We start from the raw sequence: 14,775 nt of genomic DNA, 5'->3' as shown, positions 1-14,775 counted from the left end.
CACCCCCAACTGGGCACCACTACTGATCATCAGGAAAGGAAACATAGTATCATTGAGAGTCCTCGTCGAACTCCCACTTGAGCTCAAGTGCATCACCTGGAGCGGAATCATCAGGCCCTGCATCTGGTGTAATAGTAATCTGTGAGCCACAGGGACTCAGCAATCTCGCACCCTCGCGATCAAGACTATTTAAGCTTATAGGTAAGGCAAGGTGAATATGTGGAGCTGCAGCAAGCGACTAGCAAATATGGTGGCTATCCTGTTCGCAAAAGAGAGCGAGAAGAGGAGGCAAAACGCGAGCGAGAAACTAAAGAGCAACCTGCACAAGCATTACTCCAACCCCGTGTCCACTTCCTGGACTCTGCCGAGAAGAGGCCATCACGGTAACACACTCAGTTGATTCATTTTAATTAAGTTAAGGTTCAAGTTATCTACAACCGGACATTAACAAATTCCCATCTGCCCATAACCGCGGGCATGACTTTCGAAAGTTCAAATCCCTGCAGGGGAGTCCCAACTTAGCCCATGACAAGCTCTCACGGTCAACGAAGGAATATACCTCCTCCCGAGACGTTCAGTTCAGACTCGGTATCTCGGTTCTTCAAGACACTTCGACAGGTTAAAACAAGACCAGCAACACCGCCCGAATGTGCCAACAAATCCCGATAGGAGCTGCACATATCTCGTTCTCAGGGCACACTCAGATGAGACATCCTACGAGTAAAACAAACCCTCAAGTTGCCCCGAGGTGGCCCCGCAGTCTACTCGGTCGGACCAACACTCAGAGGAGCACTGGCCCGGGGGGTTTAAATAAGATGACCCTCGGGCTCCAAAAACCCAAGGGGAAAGAGGCTAGGTGGCAAATGGTAAAACCAAGGTTGGGCATTGCTGGAAAAGCTTTAATCAAGGCGAACTATCAAGGGGTTCCCATTATAACCCAACCGCGTAAGGAATGCAAAATCCGGGAACATAACACCGATATGACGGAAACTAGGGCGGCAAGAGTGGAACAAAACACTAGGCGAGAGGCCGAGCCTTCCACCCTTTACCAAGTATATAGATGCATAAAGATAACATGGCAATATAATGATATCCCAACAAGAAAATAATGTTCCAACAAGGAACAGTCTCCAATCTTCACCTGCAACTAGCAACGCTATAAGAGGGGCTGAGCAAAGCGGTAACATAGCCAATCAATGGTTTGCTAGGACATGGTGGGTTAGAGGTTTGACATGGCAATTCGGGAGGCTTGAAAGCAAGTGGTAGGCATCGTAGCATTGGCATATCAAAAGAGCGAGCATCTAGCAAAGCAAAGATAGTAGTGATTTCGAGGGTATGATCATCTTGCCTGCAAAGTGGTTAGAGTTGACTGGATCCTCAAAAGCAAACTCAACGAGCTCCTCATTAGCGAACTCGTCTCCCGGATCTACCCAACAAGACAAACAAGCAACAAGGACACAATCAACCACGTGCAAGGAACAAACACTATGATGCAATGATGATATGCTATGCGGGATGCAATGCGGGATGCATATGTAAGATTTGACAAGGGATGCATGAACCTGGCCTCAACTTGGGTATCCAAGTGTGCCACTGGAAAGATGAGATGAAAACGCTTGAAAACGATATAAAGAATGCCGAAATCGGAGTTATGGTTTGGAAATGGCAAGCAATTCAAATATGACACCGGTCTGCGATTTACAACAAGTAGCCGTCTAAATGCAAAGAGATGAACAAGCTACATCACTCAAATATGACATAAAAATACATGGAAGGGATGCATTCAAGATGCTTAACAAAAGTCTAGCACTGAGCTACGGCCAAATCATCCATTAACAGGTTCAAACAAGCATGGCAAAAATGCATATGGCAAACAGATTTCAGACTTAGTGAAATTAACACTTGTTTGGAATTTCAGATTAGGTAGCACACTTCGGAGCAACAAAACTACATGCTACAGGACCTGAACATGGCAAGGTAAAGCATGGCATGGAGCTACTCAAAGATCTTAACAAAAGTCCCTTAGTGACCTTGAGCCAAAAGGGATCAGAAAATACAATTGCAAGCATGTGAACATGGCAAAAACATAATCAGTTCTTAGACTTGGTGAAAACTGGAGCATGCTGAAAACAGATATCAAGTAGGCATGTTTATGAGCTCGATGCACTCACTACGGAGCAAGTCATGATAATCTAAGCATACACCCATCAAGAATACACAAAATGCAAGCTAGACATGGCAAGAACAATAGCATAGAATGCACGGATCAACTACAACATCATCGGCAAAATCGCTAACAAGTAGACAATCTGCCCAGATTCACGAAGTAGCAAAAGTAGAGCTCGATTGACTCAAGCTAGGGTGCTCCATAATTGCAAACAAAGACATGGATGGATATAGCACTACAAGATTAACAAAACATTCTTACTGACCATCCTCAAAAGAGGCATGGATCACTAGGAAACAACATGAACATATGGCCATATGAGATAAACAGCTCAAGGACTTAGTGGAAATGCTAAGTCCCTGAAATCAGCTTTACCAAGTGCCTCACTTTGCAAGCTTGTGCTAGTCACCACACACATCACAAAAATACATGGGTTGCACCTCTGGAAAGATGGCAAAATCCTTAACAAAACATATGTAGAGCTCATGGGCATATCATGCACATAATAATCATGGCAAAAATGACAAATATCTAAATGGGGCAGCAGATCTGGCAATTATCTCAAGTAGCCCTCTTCTAACAACATTTCGGGCATCAAGATGAAATCAAATGAAAAAGATGCAATGGAATGAAATGATGTGCTCTCTGAGACGAACATTTTGATATGCTATATGCCCAAAACGGAGCTATGGATGCGGAGATATAGCATGATGAACAGGAGCACATGAACTAGGGTTTCGGGCAAAAAGTCAACCCGATCCAATCTTCCAGATCCAGATCCGGCGCGTTTTACGAGGTTCACCGGAGAGGTCCTTGTTCGCCGGAGTGAGATGGGGGCGGCCGGATCCATCGAGGAAGGAGCTCGGGACATCGCCGGACTTGAGGACTCCGGCCGGAGAAGATTGACGACGGGGAGGCGACCGCGGCGAGCATGGAGGCGACGGCCGGAGCGGCGCGAGCTCGGCGGGCGGCGGCGAGCGTCGCCGGAGACGAGTGGCGGCCGTGGCGAGCTTGAGGCGGAGCGGGGCGGAGGGCGGCGCGGGCGCGCGCCTGAGGCGGCGGCCGATCGAGGTCGCGGGCCTGGAGGGCCGGCTCCGGTCTCCCGGGCCGCGCGGCGGCGGGGACAGGCGATGTGGGGCGATGGCGGCGCGACCAACGAGAGGACGCCACGTGGTGGCGGATGGCTAGCCGGACATGTCCGGCTCGGCGGATTTTGTCCGGCGGCGGTGGGTGGGGATGGATCTAGGGTTTCGGGAGGAAGGGGAAGGAGATTTTCGGGGGTGTCTTTAAATAGGCATAGAGGAAGGTAGGAGTGTCCAAATGAGGTGCGGTTTTTGGCCACGCGATCGTGATCAAACGCTCTAGATGATGGAGAGGGTTTTGGGCCAAATTGGAGGGGTGTTGGGTTGCAACAACGCGAGGCCTTTTTGGTCCCTCGGTTAACCGTTAGAGTATCAAACGAAGTCCAAATGGTATGAAACTTGACCGGCGGTCTACCGATAGTAAACCAAGGCCGCTTGGCAAGTCTTGGTCCAAACCGGAAATGTTTAATCCCCACACACAAAAGAAATCTAGAAATGACCACCGGAGGATAACGGAGCGCCGGAATGCAAAACGGACAACGGGGAAAATGCTCGAATGCATGAGATGAACACGTATGAAAAAGCAATGCATATGATGACATGATATGAGATGCATGACAATGATAACAACACACAGAGACAGAAACCCGAACCCGAAAAAATAAAATAACTTAACGCCGGAAACGGCAAGAGTTGGAGTACAAATTGGGAAAGTTACATCCGGGGTGTTACAACACTCCACCACTACGGAAGGATCTCGTCCCGAGATCTAGGACTGAAAGAATGCCGGGTACTCAGAACGGAGGTGATCCTCGCGTTCCCAGGTAGCTTCACGGTCGGAATGGTGTGACCACTTGACTTTGAGGAATTTGATTGACTTGTTGCAAGTCTTGCTTTCAGTCTCTTCAAGAATAGCAACTGGGTGCTCACGATAAGAGAGATCTTCTTGGAGCTCAATGTCCTCGAAGTTGACCGTGCGATCAGGAGTCTTGAAGCACTTTCGAAGCTGAGAGACATGGAACACGTCATGAACATTTGCAAAGTGTGAAGGAAGCTCAAGTTGATAGGCAAGATCGCCTCTCTTGCTGACAATCTTGAAAGGTCCCACGTATCTGGGGGCAAGCTTCCCTTTGATACCGAAGCGACGAGTACCTTTCATAGGAGAGACGCGGAGGTAAACATGATCTCCGATCTCGAAAGCCAAATCACGATGCTTACTATCATAGTAGCTCTTCTGACGGGATTGGGCTGCTTTGAGGTTATCTCGAATGACTTTGCACATTTCCTCTGCCTCTGTGATTAAGTCATTACCCAAAAGCTGACGTTCACCGGTTTCGGACCAGTTGAGAGGGGTACGGCACTTCCTGCCATACAGAATTTCAAATGGGGCCTTGCCCAAACTTGCTTGAAAACTATTGTTGTAGGAGAATTCAGCATAAGGAAGACAATCCTCCCACTTCATGCCGAAGGAGATCACACAAGCCCTGAGCATATCTTCAAGAATCTGGTTGACACGCTCGACTTGACCACTAGTTTGAGGATGGAAAGCTGTGCTGAAGCGGATGTTGGTGCCCATGGCCTTCTGAAAAGAATCCCAAAACTTGGAGGTAAAGATGCTGCCACGGTCTGAAGAGATCACTTGTGGAATATCGTGCAGAGAGACAATTCGAGAGGTATAGAGCTCCGCTAATTGAGCTGCAGTGATTGACTCTTTGATAGGCAGAAAGTGAGCCACTTTGGTGAGTTTGTCGATGACAACGAATATAGCATCATTGCCACGCTTGGACTTTGGAAACCCAGTCACAAAGTCCATCTCAATGTGGTCAAACTTCCATTCTGGAATGGCAAGAGGTTGGAGGAGACCAGCTGGCCTTTGATGTTCTACCTTCACTCTTCTGCAGACATCACATTCCTTCACAAACTGAGCAATCTCGCGCTTCATTCGAGTCCACCAATAAGCCTGCTTGAGGTCCTGATACATCTTCGTGCTCCCAGGGTGGATGGAGAGGAGAGAATTGTGAGCCTCGTTCATGATCACTTTACGAAGTTCACCTTTGGGTACAACAATACGATCCTCGAAGAAGAGAGTATCCCTGTCATCAAGGCGGTAGCACTTGTACTTGGGTTGACTCTTGGCAATCCCAATCTTCACCTTTTTCACCATAGCATCAAGAAGCTGGGCTTGGCGAATCTGGTCTTCCAAGGTAGGAGAGACTTGAAGGTTGGCGAGGAAACCTTGAGGAACAACTTGCAGATTAAGTTTGCAGAAAGCTTCACAAAGCTCGGGTTGATAAGGCTTGAGAATCAGACTGTTGCAGTAAGCCTTTCTACTCAATGTGTCAGCAATCACATTGGCCTTGCCTGGAGTATACTCGATACTCGGATTATACTCTTGAATCATTTCGACCCATCGAGTTTGCCTGAGGTTGAGATTAGGCTGAGTGAAAATGTACTTGAGACTCTTGTGATCAGTGAAAATGTCCACTTTTCTTCCCAATAAGAGATGTCTCCAAGTCAAAAGAGCGTGCACAACTGCCGCCAACTCGAGATCATGAGTGGGGTAGTTCTTCTCAGTGGGCTTCAACTGGCGAGAGGTATAAGCAATAACTTTCTTCTCTTGCATCAACACCGCGCCAAGACCTTGGAGAGAGGCATCACAAAAGACCTCGTACGGCTTGGACTCATCAGGCGGAGTCAGAACTGGAGCAGTGATCAATTTATCTTTCAAAGTTTTGAAAGCAATGTCACACTCCGGAGACCAAACGTACTTGACGTGCTTTTGGAGAAGATTAGAGAGAGGCTTCGCGATCTTAGAAAAGTTTTCAACGAATCTTTGGCAATAGCTTGCGAGACCGAGGAAGCTACGGAGTTGCTTCACGTTCTGAGGAGGTTCCCAATTCACAATTGCAGACACCTTCTCAGGATTCACGGCAATGCCCTTGGCAGAGATGATATGACCAAGATAAAGAACCTCATCGAGCCAAAATCCGCACTTGGAGAACTTGGCGTAGAACTTGTGTTCCCTCAGCTTATCGAGTACCAAACGCAAGTGCTTGGCATGATCTTCCTTGTTCTTCGAGAAAACCAGAATGTCGTCGAGATAGACCAAAACGAAGTCATTGGTGTAGGCATTGAAGATGAAGTTCATCATGCAAGAGAACGTCGGAGGAGCGTTGACGAGGCCAAAAGACATGACAGTGTATTCATATGAACCATAGCTTGTCCTGAAAGCCGTCTTGGGAATATCTTGCTCACGGATACAAATCTGATGATAACCCATACGGAGATCAAGCTTGGAGAATACTTGGGCACCTTTGAGTTGTTCAAACAGCTCATTGATGTTAGGAAGTGGGTATTTGTTCTTGATGGTCTTCTTGTTCAATGGACTGTAATCAACACAGAGTCGGTCCGTTCCATCCTTCTTCTTCACAAAAAGAACACCACAGCCCCACGGAGAAGAACTAGGCCGGATGAGACCCATTCTTTTTTGAGTATCAAGTTGCTTCTTCAGCTCCTTCAACTCTTCAGGTCCGAGCTTGTAAGGACGCTTGCAACAGGTTCCGTGCCGGGCTCAAGATCAATGACGAATTCAACTGGCCGGTGCGGAGGCATTCCTGGGAGCTCTTCTGGAAAGACGTCTTGATATTTGCAAACGACTGGAATTTGCGAGATAGCATCCAGTTCACCCTTCTCATTGAGAGAAAACAGATCGATTGTATCATCACGAGCGGCAAAGACAATTACATCCTCAGACGAATGAGTCAATTGAATCTGCCTGGCTGCACAATCAAGATGCGCCTTGTGCTTAGAAAGCCAATCCATCCCGAGAATAAGATCAATATCCGAGTTACCAAGAACCACCGGAGAAGAGAGAAACTTGTAATCGCCCAACATGATAGAGATATCGGGAGCAACCAAGCTAGAAGTCAAAAGCTTGCCGGGAGAAACAACTTGCATGACTTTGGGCATGATCTCAGTATCAACATTGTGCTTCGATGCAAAAGGGCATGACAAGAAAGAATGTGATGCACCAGTGTCAAAAAGAACTCTTGCAGGAATATCGTTAACTGGAAGGTTACCCATGATGACATCTGACGAGTCCTCTGCCTGAGCTGCATTCATCAAATTGACCTTGGCGTGCTTGGGGTTATGCTTGACCACAGCTGTACTTGCCGATCTCACAGGAGGAGGAGGAGGAGGAAGACGCCTCTGGTTGAAACACTTGTTGGCATAGTGACCCTTCTGTTGGCACTTGTTGCACGTGACCTCTGAAAGCGGATGGCGATATGGAGCACTCGATCTTGGAGCTTGAGACAAAGTCTTGTTCTGAAAGCCAGGGTTGGGTGGGTGGGAATATCCACTGCCACCTTTGCTCTTCTGCTGATATGGCTGACGGAACGGAGGAGGAGGAAGCCAATACTTCTGCTGCTTGACCACTTGAGTAGAGGAAGAAGGAGTAACATCTCTGACTCGCTTCTTGGAAGCATCACACCTCAATTGAGCGGCCTCTTGCTTCAATGCCATGTTGTAGAACTCATCGTACCTCGAGGGCTCAAAGAGGACAAGAGCGAGCTGGATTTCTTCTCTGAGACCACCCCTAAACTGATATATCATGCTCTTCTCATCAGGGACATCCTGCTTAGCAAAGCGGGCGAGCTTCTGAAACAACTTGTTGTAGTCATAGACAGACAAAGAGCCTTGCTTCAGGTTGCGGAATTCCTCACGCTTGCTTTCAACCATGCTCTGAGGGATATGGTGAGCTCTGAAATCTTGACGGAATTCATCCCAAGTGATCACACGTCCACCTCTGGAATCCTTGTACTGCTGGAACCATTCTGCAGCTTGATCTTTGAGTTGGAAGGAAGCAAACTTGGCAAAGTCCTCAGGCCTGACGTTACTGCACTCGAAATGCTTGCACAGATCCACAAGCCAATCGTCAGCATCGGTTGCCTCAACACAATTGCTGAAAGTCTTTGGCTCGTTAGCAAGGAACTGGTTGAGTGTAGCAAAGTGATTCTGATTGTTGCCTTGGTTCCCTTGGTTGCCTTGATTGCGCTCTTGAAGAATTTGCATGATCAACTGTGTGTTTGCATTGGTTGCGGCCATCACAGCTTGCCATGCCTCCGGAGGAGGTGGAGGTGGTGGCGGATCAGGATTCGGAGTCGTGCGCGTTGGAGGAGCCATCCTGAAGAGGTTGACATCCATTAGCACATTGATAGACAAATATTGAAGCTGAATCCAACGGAATGAAAATTGCAACATATAGTCTTCACATCCGAACAAAATGAACGAATGCATTCCTCTTGAAATGGTCACATATCCATAAATTGGGAAGCCACTTAGAATTTAGGTAGAGAAATAAATCAATAAGGTACGGATCAAGAACGAATACTCGGTAAGAAATCCCAATCTCAAACCAACTATCCGTGGAAGAAGAACTAGATCTACTAGAATTCCCACCTATGAAACTCCCGAACCTTTCCGGTTATGCAATCAGGTGTTGGGGATATAGGGGAAGCATAATATCTCACCAAAATCTAACAAATCCTACATCCAGTTGTATCCATCCTTCAACACATAACCGAGAAAAATCTTCGGAAACCATCTACCTCAACCTTCGAAAAGCATCCGGTATACAAGTTATGGCGATACCCCCGAACTCCCGCCCCAGTACTGGGTGGCGTCGAGGTTATCTCACCAACGAACTGCATAGAAGAGATTTTCGATGTCGACGTACTAAACTCAGGTATTCCAGAACTGCAACGATAAAATTATGACGACAACACCTCAGAGCTCAACTCCCCGGGACACTTCCACAAATCCCCTGACAGGAGGCACCAAGACAATGTTCTCATCATAAAACCATCGGAACGATTCCAAGATACCCGCGTGATCCTAAATTTTTTTAGTGAAATTTGAGAAGAGAAGAGTCAAAACTCTACGTCAGGATGCCTTACCAGAGCGATGAGGAGACTGGGAAGTAAAAAGAATTCCTAAACTCTCCGATATATAATTCCTAAATGGCTCAAAACATTTTTCTAGACACAACTCGGCCGCTAAAAACAATCAAGCAATGGGGCTCCTAAGGTCGGGGAAGGCTCTGATTACCAACTTGTAACACCCTCGATGCGACTATATCTCCCACGTGTCGAGGCACGACTTAGAGGCATAATCGCATTGAAGGCATATGTCGCAAGTTAGGCAATCTTCACAACATCCCATGTAATATAGATAATAAAAGGGGTGATAACATAGTTGGCTTACACTCGCCACATCAATCAAGTACATAAATAAGATTACATCATCCAAACACTCATGGCCCGACTACGGCGCCAAAATAAAAGATAACCCAACATGCGACACGGTCCCGATCACCCCCAACTGGGCACCACTACTAATCATCAGGAAAGGAAACATAGTATCGTTGAGAGTCCTCGTCGAACTCCCACTTGAGCTCAAGCGCGTAACCTGGAGCGGAATCATCAGGCCCTGCATCTGGTGTAATAGTAATCTGTGAGCCACAGGGACTCAGCAATCTCGCACCCTCGCGATCAAGACTATTTAAGCTTATAGGTAGGGCAAGGTAAATATGTGGAGCTGCAGCAAGCGACTAGCAAATATGGTGGCTATCCTGTTCGCAGAAGAGAGCGAGAAGAGGAGGCAAAACGCGAGCGAGAAACTAGAGAGAAACCTGCACAAGCATTACTCCAACCCTGTGTCCACTTCCCAGACTACGCCGAGAAGAGGCCATCACGGTAACACACTCAGTTGATTCATTTTAATTAAGTTAAGGTTCAAGTTATCTATAACCGGACATTAACAAATTCCCATCTGCCCATAACCGCGGGCATGGCTGAAGTTCAAATCCTTGCAGGGGAGTCCCAACTTAGCCCATAACAAGCTCTCACGGTCAACGAAGGAATAGACCTCCTCCCGAGACGTTCCGACCAGACTCGGTATCTCGGTTCTTCAAGACACTTCAACAGGTTAAAACAAGACCAACAACACCGCCCGAATGTGCCGACAAATCCTGATAGGAGCTGCACATATCTCGTTCTCAGGGCACACTCAGATGAGACATCCTACGAGTAAAACCAACCCTCAAGCTGCCCCGAGGTGGCCCTGCAGTCTACTCGGTCGGACCAACACTCAGAGGAGCACTGGCCCGGGGGGGGGGGTTTAAATAAGATGACCCTCGGGCTCCGGAAACCCAAGGGAAAAGAGGCTAGGTGGAAAATGGTAAAACCAAGGTTGGGCATTGCTGGAAAAGCTTTAATCAAGGCGAACTATCAAGGGGTTCCCAATATAACCCAACCGCGTAAGGAACGCAAAATCCGGGAACATAACACCGATATGACGGATACTAGGGCGGCAAGAGTGGAACAAAACACTAGGCGAGAGGCCGAGCCTTCCACCCTTTACCAAGTATATAGATGCATAAAGATAACATGGCTATATAATGATATCCCAACAAGAAAATAATGTTCCAACAAGGAACAATCTCAAATCTTCACCTGCAACTAGCAACGCTATAAGAGGGGCTGAGAAAAGCGGTAACATAGCCAATCAACCGTTTGCTAGGACATGGTGGGTTAGAGGTTTGACATGGCAATTTGGGAGGCTTGAAAGCAAGTGGTAGGCATCGTAGCATTGGCATAGCAAAAGAGCGAGCATCTAGCAAATCAAAGATAGTAGTGATTTCGAGGGTATGATCATCTTGCCTACACAGTTGTCAGAGTTGACTGGATCCTCGACAGCAAACTCAACGGGCTCCTCGTTAGCGAACTCGTCTCCCGGATCTACCCAACAAGACAAACAAGCAACAAGGACACAATCAACCACGTGCAAGGAACAAACACTATGATGCAATGATGATATGCTATGCGGGATGCAATGCGGGATGCATATGCAAGATGTGACAGGAAATGCAAGAACCTGGCTTCAACTTGGAAATCCAAGTGTGCCACTGGAAAGATGAGATGAAATCGCTTGAAAACGATAAAAAGAACGCTGGAAATGGAGCTACGGTTTGGAAATGGCAAGCGATTCAAATATGACACCGGTCTGCAATTTACAGCAAGTAGCCATCTAAATGCGAAGAGATGAACAAGCTACATCACTCAAACATGACATAAAAATACATGGTAGGGATGCATTCAAGATGCTTAACAAAAGTCTAGCACTGAGCTACGGCCAAATCATCCATTAACAGGTTCAAACGAGCATGGCAAAAATGCATATGGCAAACAGATTTTAGACTTTGTGAAATTAACACTTGTCTGGAATTTCAGATCAGGTAGCACACTTCGGAGCAACAAAACTACATGCTACAGGACCTGAACATGGCAAGTTAAAGCATGTCATGGAGCTACTCAAAGAGCTTAACAAAAGTCCCTTAGTGACCTTGAACCAAAAGGGATCAAAAAATACAATTGCAAGCATGTGAACATGGCAAAAACATAATTAGTTCTTAGACTTGGTGAAAACTGGAGCATGCTGAAAACAGATATCAAGTAGGCATGTTTACGAGCTCGATGCACTCACTACGGAGCAATTCGTGATAATCTAAGCATACACCCGTCAAGAATACACAAAATGCAAGCTAGACATGGCAAGAACAATAGCATAGCATGCACGGATCAACTACAACATCATCGGCAAAATCGCTAACAAGTAGCAAAAGTAGAGCTCGATTGACTCCAGCTAGGGTGCTCCATAATTGCAAACAAAGACATGGATGGATAGAGCACTACAAGATTAACAAAACATCCTTACTGACCATCCTCAAAAGAGGCACGGATCACTAGGAAACAACATGAACATATGGCCATATGAGATAAACAGCTCAAAGACTTGGTGGAAATGCTAAGTCCCTGAAATCAGCTTTACCAAGTGCCTCACTTTGCAAGCTTGTGCTAGTCACCACACACATCACAAAAATACATGGGTTGCACCTCTGGAAAGATGGCAAAACCCTTAACAAAACATATGCAAAGCTCATGGGCATATCATGCACATAATAATCATGTCAAAAATGACAAATATCTAAATGGAGCAACAGATGTGGCAATTATCTCAAGTAGCCCTCTTCTAACAGCATTTCAGGCATCAAGATGAACTCAAATGAAAAAGATGCAATGGAATGAAATGATGTGCCCTCTGAGCCGAACATTTTGATATGCTATATGCCCAAAATGGAGCTACGGATGCGGAGATATAGCATGATGAACAGGAGCACATGAACTAGGGTTTCGGGCAAAAAGTCAACTTGATCCAATCTTCCAGATCCAGATCCGGCGCGTTTTACGAGGTTCGCCGGAGAGGTCCCTGTTCGCCGGAGTGAGACGGGGGCGGCCGGATCCGTCGAGGAAGGAGCTCGGGACGTCGCCGGACTTGAGGACTCCGGCCGGAGAAGATTGACGACGGGGCGGCGACCGCGGCGAGCTTGGAGGCGACGGCCGGAGCGGCGCGAGCTCGGCGGGCGGCGGCGAGCGTCGCCGGAGATGAGCGGCGGCCACGGCGAGCTTGAGGCGGAGCGGGGCGGAGGGCGCGCGGGCGCGCGCCTGAGGCGGCGGCCGGTCGAGGTCGCGGGCCTGGAGGGCCGACTCCGGGCTCCCGGGCCGCGCGGCGGCGGGGACAGGCGATGTGGGGCGATGGCGGTGCGACCAACGAGAGGACGCCACGTGGCGGCGGGCGGCTAGCCGGACATGTCCGGCTCGGCGGATTTTGTCCGGCGGCGGCGGGTGGGGATGGATCTAGGGTTTCCGGAGGAAGGGGAAGGAGATTTTCGGGGGTGTCTTTAAATAGGCATAGAGGAAGCTAGGAGTGTTCAAATGAGGTGCGGTTTTTGGCCACGCGATCGTGATCGAACGCTCTAGATGATGGAGAGGGTTTTGGGCCAAATTGGAGGGGTGTTGGGCTGCAACATACACGAGGCCTTTTCGGTCCCTCGGTTAACCGTTAGAGTATCAAACGAAGTCCAAATGGTACGAAACTTGGCCGGCGGTCTACCGGTAGTAAACCAATGCCGCTTGGCAAGTCTCAGTCCAAACCGGAAATGTTTAATCCCCACACACAAAAGAAAGCTAGAAATGACCACCGGAGGAGAACGGAGCGCCGGAATGCAAAACGGACAACGGAGAAAATGCTCGAATGCATGAGATGAACACGTATGCAAAAGCAATGCATATGATGACATGATATGAGATGCATGACAATGATAACAACACACGGAGACAAAAACCCGAACCCGAGAAAATAAAATAACTTAACGCCGGAAACGGCAAGAGTTGGAGTACAAATTGGGAAAGTTACATCCGGGGTGTTACAAGTGTGTACAGAAAGGATGATTGTGGTAAACTAAAAAATAAAGACTCAAATAATACAAGACGCTCCAAACAAAACACATATCATGTGGTGAATAAAAATATAGCTCCAAGTAAATTTACCGATAGAAATGGACGAAAGAGGGGATGCCTTCCGGGGCATCCCCAAGCTTTGGCTTTTAGGTGTCCTTAGATTATCTTGGGGGTGCCATGGGCATCCCCAAGCCTAGGCTCCTGCAACTCCTTGTTCCGTCATCTATCAAATTTTTACCCAAAATTTGAAAACTTCACAACACAAAACTCAAAGTAGAAAATCTCATGAGCTCCGTTAGCGAAAGAAAACAAAAGATCACTTCAAGGTACTGTAATGAACTCATTCTTTATTTATATTGGTGTTAAACCTACTGTATTCCAACTTCTCTATGGTTTATAAACTATTTTACTAGCCATAGATTCATCAAAATAAGCAAACAACACACGAAAAACAGAATCTGTCAAAAACAGAACAGTCTGCAGTAATCTGTAGCTAGCGCAAGATCTGGAACCCCAAAAATTCTAAAATAAATTTCTGGACGTGAGGAATTTATATATTAATCATCTGCAAAAATAATTAAATAAATAACACTTTCCAAATAAATATGGCAGCAGTTCTCGTGAGCGCTAAAGTTTCTGTTTTTTACAGCAAGATATTAAGACTTTCCCCAAGTCTTCCCAACGGTTCTACTTGGCACAAACACTAATTAAACACAAAAAACACAACCAAAACATAGGCTAGGTAAATTATTTATTACTAAATAGGAGCAGAAAGCAAGGAATAAAAAAAATTGGGTTGCCTCCCAACAAGCGCTATCGTTTAACGCCCCTAGCTAGGCATAAGAAGCAAGGATAGATCTAGGTATTGTCATCTTTGGTAGGCAATCCATAAGTGGCTATCATAATAGATTCATAAGGTAATTAATTTTCTTTCTAGGAAAGTGTTCCATGCCTTTCCTTAACAGAAATTGGAATCTAATATTTCCTTCCTTCATATCAATAATTGCACCAATCATTTTAAGGAAAGGTCTACCAAGAATAATAGGACATGAAGGATTGCAATCTATGTCAAGAACGATAAAATCTACGGGCACATAATTCCTATTTGCAATAATAAGAACATCATTAATTTTTCCCATAGGTTTCTTAATAGTGGAATCTGCAAGGT

Source organism: Triticum aestivum, chromosome 2A (assembly GCF_018294505.1).
Source record: "Triticum aestivum cultivar Chinese Spring chromosome 2A, IWGSC CS RefSeq v2.1, whole genome shotgun sequence".
NCBI lineage: Eukaryota > Viridiplantae > Streptophyta > Magnoliopsida > Poales > Poaceae > Triticum > Triticum aestivum.
The sequence above is the reverse complement of the archived record's forward strand: the minus strand, read 5'-3'. Positions refer to the sequence as shown.